The sequence below is a fragment of the Formica exsecta genome, unplaced genomic scaffold, assembly GCF_003651465.1.
Source record: "Formica exsecta isolate Colony F162 unplaced genomic scaffold, ASM365146v1 scaffold71, whole genome shotgun sequence".
Taxonomy (NCBI): Eukaryota; Metazoa; Arthropoda; class Insecta; order Hymenoptera; family Formicidae; genus Formica; species Formica exsecta.
Window position 1 is genome coordinate 612,250 of NW_021853477.1, and position 10,450 is coordinate 622,699.

The 10,450-nt window shown below is 34.1% G+C and overlaps 1 pseudogene; it reads right to left on the bottom strand.

The window, feature by feature from the left end:
- Positions 1–86: 86 nt before the first annotated feature.
- Positions 87–814, bottom strand: LOC115243264 (annotated as a pseudogene).
- Positions 815–10,450: the final 9,636 nt, after the last annotated feature.

A 10,450-nucleotide genomic window follows, 5' to 3' on the forward strand; every position in this document is an offset into this window, starting at 1 on the left:
TATATAGTATACAGTTAATAAAAACTAATGCATCTAAATAGAATAGTAGTTTTCATTTATTATACTCAACGGTATACAATTATTTTATGAATACATAATATTTTATTTGACATTTATGATACATCATATATATACATAATAATATAAAAGTATATTATGAGAATAATTGAAGATTCATTAGGGCCTGGGCAATACAATTTCGTTTTTGGATACCTTCTTCTTTACTTTGAATATCAATATCATCATGATTTGATTGACATTGTGGAACATTTACAATAATTGGTATATCTATCATATCATCATGCAGCAAACAGATATTATGCATAATACAACAAGCCACTATATATTTGGGTATTATCAAATCTGTTCTAGTCATTGGCAAATTATCAAGAATACTTCTAAATCGTCCTTTTAAAAGTCCCAATGATCTTTCTACAATCATACGTGCAGAAGAATGTATTTTATTATAGTTTATTTCAGTCTCTGATAAGTGCCCATTATCTCGAAATGGGACCATAATATATTTCTGAATAACATATATGCAGAATCCTCCAATAGGTGACTATTTTCCGGAAAATTTATTTGTGTGCACATGTTTTGGAAACGTGATAATCGGAAGACCCTCATATCATGTATAGAACCAACTTGTCCAGTATAGCAATGCAGAAATTTAAGATTAGAATCGCATATAACCTAAAACAGAATATTAGTTTATTTATTATGATATTATTACATTTTTCTAATTTTGTAATTATATTTAAATATATTTATTCTTTTGTACCTGTAGTTGGATCGAATGATAGCCTTTCCTATTTATATATTAGGTGTACAAACAAGTTTCCGCCGTTTTTTATCAAAAATTGGGCATTTATTGTGAAAGAACGAAACCTAATGTTTTATTTGAAGTATTGTCCATCGCTTGCCACTACTTTTTCCCATCTTTCTGGCAGCATACGGATACCACGTCGGAAGAATGCTTCATCTTTTGAGGCTATCCACGAATCGACCCAATTTTTGGTATCTTCATATGATGTGAAGTGTTGCTCAGACAGGCCATGCGCCATCGATCTAAACATGTGGAAATCAAAAGGAGCAATGTCTGGTGAATACGGCGGCTGGGGTAAAACTTCCCAACTGAGTGTTTCCAAATAGGTTTTGACCGGCGCCGCAACATGTGGACGAGCATTATCATGCAGGAGAATAACTTTGTCGTGTCTGGAGTAGTGGGCGCGCTTTTCCTTGAGTGCTCGACTCAATCTCATCAATTGTGTTCGGTAGACAGCCCCAGTAATGGTTTCGTTCGGTTTGAGCAACTCATAATACACGACACCAAGCTGATCCCACCAAATGCATAACAAGAGTTTTTTTCCATGAATATTTGGCTTAGCTGTAGATGTTGAAGCATGGCCAAGTGGTCCTCATAATTTCTTCCTTCTTGGATTATCATAGTGGATCCATTTTTCATCACCAGTGACTATACGGTGCAGAAAACCCTTTCGTTTATGCCTGGCAAGCAGCATTTCACATGTAAACAATTGGCGTTCAACGTTTCTCGGCGTCAATTCTTATGGAACCCAATTTCCTTGTTTTTGAATCAATCCCAATGATTTCAACCGATGTGAAATTGCTTGTTGAGTCACTCCCAATGTAAGTGCAAGTTCTTCTTGCGTTTGGCACGAATCTTGATCCAATAATGCTTCCAATTCCGCATCTTCATACACTTTCGGCCTTCCGCTACGTTATTTGTCTTCGATGTCAAATTCACAGTTCTTAAACTCTTCTCTTTTGAAACCACTCACGACAACTTCTCTCACTTAAGGCAGCCTCACCATATGCTTCTACAAGCAATCAATACGCCACCAACTTTTTTCAAACGGCGGAAACTTATTTGTACACCTAATATAAGCAAAACAATAGGTAGGTTATTACAACACTGGATGCGAGATGCGAGCTGCTGAAAGCGTACTGCGAGTGCGTTCCGTTTTACAAGTTCTCAACAGCTTCAAAGTACACGAAATTAAAACGGAACGCTATTCGCAGTACGCTTACATGACGTCACAACTACAGTACTCGCAGTGCATAACGGAACGCACCCGCGGTAGCGTCGCGACGCCAAGTATATAAAAAAATTCTTTCCGGCTTGTCAACAGTCTTGCCTATGTACAGGGACCGCGGCATTACCAAGTAGCTTATCCGGAGTTTTACGTCTAATAAACTTTCGATTAAAATACTTCAGGAACAAAAGCTGCAATCAAAAATCTAACGGCACTTTGCTGATACAATGTAGATGCAAGCTTTCGATTGCAACCAGTTTGAATAAGATTGGTGCAATCAATCCTGAGGAATGATAATCACATACCAGAATTGTGAATATTTCTTTCAGTTTTAGATTTCAGACAACTCACGTACGTATGCTCGCACGCACACACGCATACATCGCCCATGAACGATTATTCGCTTGAGTGTGCAGAACACTTTAAGAGACAAGGGCAGCGGTCGGGAAGACTAGAAATGCTTCGAAGCATTGCATTAACCTATAGACATAGAAATATAGGGACCGAGCATATTATTGCGGGGGGAAGCCACTGCGGGACGGTGCGACGAGGTAAATTGTGCCTAAATTTGATTGGCTGTTATATTGCGCAAGTTCACGTCAGTGATACTCGTGTCGTTGGCGGCTGTCAAACATATAATTGTCACACATATTTTGACAGTAATTATAATTTATAAATACATACCTCACTCTATTTGTGTGTCCTTTTCCCGCTTTTTTTCTTCTTTTTCCTTCTCTTTTTCTTTACCATTAAAATGAAAAAATTTATGAATGTACAAATAACAAATATCGATTAATTCTGCACTAATTATAATTTATATATATATATATATACCTTTGTCTTTTTGTCTCTCCTTCTCTCGCTTTCTCTCTTCTCTATCTTCTTCTCTCTCTGTTTCTTTTGCCTATTTTTCGTCTTCTTTATTTTCTTTAATTTTATTTTTTTCACAAACGACAACTCAAACTTTCAAAAGGGTGGAGTTCCGAAAAGGGCCCACCTCCGAATTCGATGAAACTTTGTGAAAAGCTTCCTTTCAGGTTCAAATGAAAGATCCTAAAAGGAATTTTGGCGACTCCTACAAGAAAGTCATTTTTTAAGAGAAAATGGGGGTGTAGTTCCAAAAAGTACTCACCCCCGATTTTTTTGAAACTCAGTATTCTTACGTATTTTGATGCGCTGATACGGAAAATCATGATAAATGTTTTAGACAAAAGTTTTAGATCTCACAGAGATAAATATTTTATGTCCTATTCATTTTTACCGTACGAGTGATAATTTTCGACAAAAACGATGGACTCTAAATCTTATATCTGTCCTCCCATCTAAGCATGTAGTTTGCAGTACATATACGATTCCACATGGGTTTGCAACTTTCCACGCAAAGTGAGGTTCCACGCAAACCTATTTGTCTAGTTTTTGGTAGTGGAGCCCCCGGCAGAGGGGCGGAACCCACTGTTTCTACGCATACACTTTTTTACGCAAAGCGAGATTCCACATGGGTTTGCAATTTTCCACGCAAAGCGAGGTTATATATTAGGGCTTCTACGCAGTACTGTCTTAATCTTTTTATTTACTATAATTAATCTTTTTTTTAATAAGTTGTATATATTTTTGAGTTATATTTTACATATGGAAAATTCAAATATGTGTGTATATATATTGTGCGAATCGTAAAAACAATACAAATATGTGTGTATATATATTGTGCGCATCATAAAAACAATATTGAGACACAAAGGGGAATATGCAAAAGCTTATGAAATCTCTCTCTCTCTCTCTCTCTCTCTCTCTCTCTCTTTCCACTGAAATTCAAAAATTAAATCCAGAAATGAAGATATTTATTACAGAATTAATGACCTTGAAGGATAAAATAACTAAAAATGCAGAAAAAGAAAAGCACCTATATCGTAAAAGATTAGGTGTAATTGAAGATACAAAAAATCCGTCAAAGAATATAAAAGCAGATAATAAAAGTAAGTAATTAAGTAAAGGATATAGGTGCTTTTCTTTTTCTGTCTTTATCAATTTTATCCTTTAAGGTCATTAATTTTGTAATAAATATCTTTATTTCTGGATTTAATTTTTGTATTAGTGGGAAGAGAGAGTGAGAGAGAGATTGCATAAGCTTTTGCATATTCCTTTTTGTGTCTCAATATTCTTTCCACAAGACGCACAATATATATACACACATATTTGTATTGTTTCTGCGTACACACAATATATGTATATATATGTATACACATATTTCAATTTTTCATATGTAAAATATAAATCAAGAATACATAAAACTTATTTTAGAAAATGATTAAATATAGTAAACAAAAAGAAGATTAGGATCTTTGCAATACCTTTCCTAAGTAGTGTTTTAACATTTTGTAGTTGACACCTCGAAACATGTTTCATATTTTCTAAAGCTGCATTGTAGGCTTCTGTTTTAATCAATGCAGCTGCTAAATAAATTCTAATCTCTAATAAAATCTGCAATTCAGCATCATTAATCGACTTTTCCTCCTCATTTTGATTCAAATTTATACTTTTTGTCGATGACAGATATTCTATTGCTCTCCGATAACATTATATTGCAAAAGACAGCTCTCTATCCGAATAAACCATCAATTTCCACATTCACATTTCTCATTGCTTTAAAAAAATAAGATCAACCATTATGTCAAAAAAATTCAAGCAGATTAAATCATGTCCTTAAAGAATTTAGTCCAAAAAGATAAATAATTTTTATTATATAATTTATAAACAAAATTATTACCTCATTTCTTTTCTTTGACTAATACTTAACATTTCTATTTTAGGCTCTAATTCTAAAATGCTTTTAACTCAACTACATATGTAATATTTTTGATAGAATTCCCACAAGATTTGTTTTGTTATATTAACATAAATATGCAATTCATTGCTTAGTCATTTATAAGTGACCTAAAAATATTAATTACACACACACACACACACACACACACACACACACACACACACACACACACACACACACACACACACACACACATTTATATATAAAATATAAATTAATATTAACATTTCAAGAACTAAAAGTTGCAAGTAACTCCAAATACACAAAATGGTTGTGGACACTATAGAAATACTTTGATATAATTTTATCATTTCATTATTCTATATGAAGCCAGTTAATAAAAATGTGTATTCAATGTTGTTTTATGATATTTTTGGTAAAATTCCAACAAGATTTATTTTGCTACATTAACATAAATGCATCACTTAGCTATTTGTAAATTAACCTAAAAATATTATTTATACATTAATTACATTATATATAAAATACAAATAAACATTATACATGAATGTACATTCGCGCATATAATTACCAGTTTATCGTTATCGAAAACATGGCCAGTCAAAACATCTAAATATTCCTTCGATGCTTCCATAATCATTTTTTAACAATATATTTATCACAAATATGTTAATTGATAATGCACTGATCCATTCAAGTGTAAGCATTTGCTTAGTTTCGCTAATATAATCTAACTATGCTCAATATGACATCGATTAAAAGAAGTCACTTCTCTTTCTTGCACTATTTCGCGATATTTTTAATAACCGTTAATCACTTTATTACTTTTCTTCTTGTATTGCACTATTTCGCGATATAATATAAGCATATTTAATAAATCAATAAATGCAAAAAAATATTTGATATCTTCTGTTTATATCATTTATTAGAATTTTAGAAGGAATTATATGCTGTTTATATATATATATATATATATGTGTGTTTATTCAATGGACTTGTTTCATATTCGTATATTTAATATGAATGTGAAACAAGTCCATCCGCTTTGTAAAAGAATTTTCTTTCTATTGCTTTCTATATTTTAATATTTATTCATATATCTTTTGCAGAAAAAATATAAATTTTTATATAAAACAGTTATTACAAAAAGCAGTGATATCCTTCTAAAAAAAGCCTCACAAAGGTAAAAGAAAATACGCCAAGTACATAAAAAAATTCCAACTTGTACGCACCAAAAAGTTTAATATTTATCCCTAAAAAAAATTTATTACAAAAAGCAGTAATATCCCTCTAAAAAAACCTCACAAAGGTAAAAAAAATACGCCAAGTATAGAAAAAAATCCCAACTTGTACGCAACAAAAAGTTTAATATTTATCCCTAAAAAATAACTTAAAAAAATTTTCCCTTGAAAAATAATTTTCATAAAAAATAATTCTCCTTTAAAAAATAACTAAAAAATAAAAACCTTTAAAAAGTGAAAAATCAAAACTAAATATGAAATCAAGTTAACTAGCCAAGTACATAGAAGCAGTTCAGTTTGTGAGGGTTTGTAATTTGGAATCGTATTTGTCATAAAATCAATCTTGCATTTATAGAAATATTATAGATTAACTCTCTTGAGAAAATTAAAATGCATTTTATTTTTATAAAAGTACGCTATTATGTCCCCCCCAAACACATATTATATATAATATATAAAATAGCACTATTATATTGCGGATTTTCTTACAAATAGTACATCATAAAACAACTTAACTCTTACTGAAATAACGTCGATCACATCGATCACCAATTTCGAGTTTAAAAGTGCCCCGTGCCAAACTGATCGACTTGTTTCGAAATTAATCATAAGCTTTACCAAATAAACCCGGAACGAAAAGCATTAAAATTAAAGTGACATACAAATACTTAGCGTGCCCGATCTGAAATAAAAATTTGCAAAAGATTATCAGAAATCATTATCAATATATTAATAAAAATATATGACTTATAATGCGACTTGGGTACGCTAAGTTTCTGTATGTCACTTTAATTTTAATCCTTTCATTCCGGGCCTATTTGGTAAAGCTTATGATTAATTTCGAAACAAGTCGATCAGTTTGGCACGGGGCACTTTTAAACTAGAAATTGGTGATCGATGTGATCGACGTTATTGCAGTAAAGGTTAAGTAGTTTTATGATGTACTATATGTAATAAAATCCGCAATATAATAGTGCTATTTTATATATTGTATATAATATTTATTTGGGAGAGGGGGGGGGGCATAATAGCGTAATTTTATAAAAATAATATGCATTTTAATTTTCTCGAGAGAATCTATAATATTTCTATAAATGTGTAACGGTTCACCTTTCCGTACGCCGCGGATCAAGGCTTGCCGGTGCCAGGATTCGGGAGAAGGGGGAAACTCCAACTTACTTTACCTCGGTATAAGCGGTTAGACAATACGTTTATTCCCAAAAGTGATCATAGTTATTTAACACTGAAAGCTATAGTATATGTACAATGTAACATGCGGGAACGGTGCGTACAGAAGTTCGCGGTAGGCTATACTATTTACAATGCAACATGCGGGAACGGTGCGTACAGAAGTTTGCGGTAGCGGTTCTACGCGTTGGCCGGTGCGCGTGGAGCTTGGGAAGCTAGCGCGGCTCGTGCGGACGTGTTCGGCGGTCGCGGTGTTCGCATGCACGCACTATGGTTATTCTAAGATGAACAGAATGGATCTTAAATACTACGGGTGTCGCGTGGCCTTTGTGTGTAATTCCAACTGCCTGACTACCTTATCCTTAGAAGGACGGGGCGTCGGCACTTCCTGCGGCTTATCCTTAGAAGGGCTAGCGCGCTTGTGTAGTCTGAAGATCGTATGTAAAGGTGGAGTCGGCGCGACACTGGTAGCTATCCTACTACGTTCAATTAACTTTACAGGTACAATGCGCGGTATATATAGTGCGGTCTTGCGGTACAAACAGGTCACAGTATATACAAGGCGATGCTAGAGTCCTTTAGGGCGCGGAGACCAAAGTGGTCTTACGGTATAAACAGGTCGCGATATATACAAACGGTGCTAGAGTCCCTTAGGACGCGGAGACCAAAGCGGTCTTACAGTACAAACAGGTCGCGGTATATACAAACGGTCTTACGGTATAACGAGGTACGGACTTATCAACTAACAGGAGGCGCCGTCCCAGCAACCGGGAAGTCCGGCTTAACTACGGGAAGCCCGTACCCCGGTGTAACGCGAGGTATCAGAGTGCGCCGTCCCAGCAGCCGGGAAGCTCGTAGCCTGGTATAACGCGAGAGTCGGTTCAGGATCCGGAGAGTTGTACGTAACAGGAATCGGGATCGGGAACTGGTAACGCTACGCTCGCCGGAGCGCCTTATATATCGGCGGCCGGCCTCCCACTCACGCGAGTCGGCGCGTGGTGGGGCGGCCCCACGGTGGGGCCGAGACACAGGGGTGGGAGCTTAGGGGCGCCATAGGCGCCGAGCCTCAGAATGCGGACGGCTGGTCGGCCCGCGAGGCTAGTAACGTATCGTTACAAATGCAAGATTGATTTTATGACAAATACTATTCCAAATTACAAACCTTTACAAACTGAACTGCTTCTATGTACTTGGCTAGTTAGCTTGATTTCATATTTAGTTTTGATTTTTTATTTTTTAAAGGTTTTTATTTTTTAGTTATTTTTTAGAGGAAAATTATTTTTCAAGGGAACATTTTTTTTTAAGTTATTTTTTAGGAATAAATATTAAACTTTTTGTTGCGTACATGTTGGGATTTTTTTAATATACTTGGCGTATTTTTTTTACCTTTGTAAAATGTTTTTTAGAGGTTTATTTATTTATATATATTACAGATTTGAAGTGGAATGCAAACATGGAGCATTTTATATCGGTGGCGATGTACATGTAGGTTTCTAAAAGCATTTATCTATTTTGTCACATGCATAACATAATCTTTTCATTGCAGTGAAGTGCACATGCACAGTATTTATTCTGCCAGAAAGGAAGCACTATTTCAGTACTGTCTGTGAGCACAAGCTCTGTGATATCATCATTGGGTGAGGTAGGACCTGATCAACAGGAGGATACAATAAATTGTTTTGCTCTTGGTAACGATGACACGAGCTTACTCACTCAGCATAAAAGTGGACTATTTAAATTATAGGATTGGAAAAGTAATAGTTCAAATTAAAATTTAATATTTGTTTTAGATCAAGCTTGAGTATATTATATTCTTAAAACTTTAACTCTTATTTAATTTTTCTTATCAGTTACAGCTAATAAATTGACGAAATTATGGAAATCTCTCCATAAAGGACCTGTAACACAAATAACTTTCTCAAATAATAATGCCTTAATGGCATCTGGTAAAATGATAGTGCTGTCAGATTGTGGAATTTGCAATATCACACTTGCATACATCATTTTAAAGGATTGCAGAGAATAACTAGTTAATTAGATATTTATATGAAATACGTATAATGCTATAATAAAAAGAATTACAGTATAATATAGTTACAAAATAATATGGTTTTTGACATCTTCATAAAAGAAAATAATTATAATTAAGATTTTTCCTAATTTATGATAAAAACTTTTGATCGAATATCTCCTGAAATCAACTGCAAAAAACAAAAAAAAAACGAGTAATTTGCAGAAAGAGAAAAAGACATAATATTTTTTTTACAATTTTTAATAAATAACTTTTAAACAAGTAAATGGATCTAAATCAAGTTTTGCACAAATATTTATTAGAGTTTTCTTGGTATATGTGAAAATTTTTATTTCGCTGGTAATGTTTTTTCCTTGTCAAATTTGTCAATAAGTGCTACAATACGCGATTTTTCATAACAATCAATAGTAACTTTAAATTTTAATAATTTAAATTTAAATAATTTCCAAACCGTTAAGAGAGTTGTGCTCAGGTTTTATTCAGAAGAAATAGTAGAACAGTCTACGAAATTTTTATGCTTTTGTCAATGTTTCGACATATGACACATACATCTTTAATCATTTTTTCAATATTTATACTTTTAATAGTTCGCATAAATGACAAATTTAATTAGTTTAGGTTTTATAACTCCTTTAATTTTATTTATGTCGATATTTTCTCATGTTGCCATTAATTGTTTTTATATATATGCCTTAAATTTTATTTAGATGTAGCCGCCTTTTCCAAATCACACGAGTCCCAAATATCAGACGCTATACATCTAACTTATTCATCTATTGATAGAAGTGTCAATGAGAGTATCGGCCCTGTAAATCATACAAAAAAGAAGGAGAGGTGTAACGTTCAGAAGGATTTAGAAAAGAACAAGCAAGACAAAGTAATGAGTGAGCATGAGAATAGTGACGACCGAAATTCTTGTACAGTAATACGGCAGGCGCAAGGTAAGATTGTTAATATTAAAAGTTTGTGACGTTGCCGTCTCGCGCGCGTCCGCCGAGTTCCTCTCCGATCGAAAAAGCGCGGGCTGAAGGGCCGGAGATGCCAATTCTGAGACTCTGCCACCAGCTACAGCGTGTGGAGGGGATAGCGCACACGAGGAAAGAGTCGTGTACGTGTGCTCTCGGCGTTCGGCTAGCTTCGGGCAGTAGAA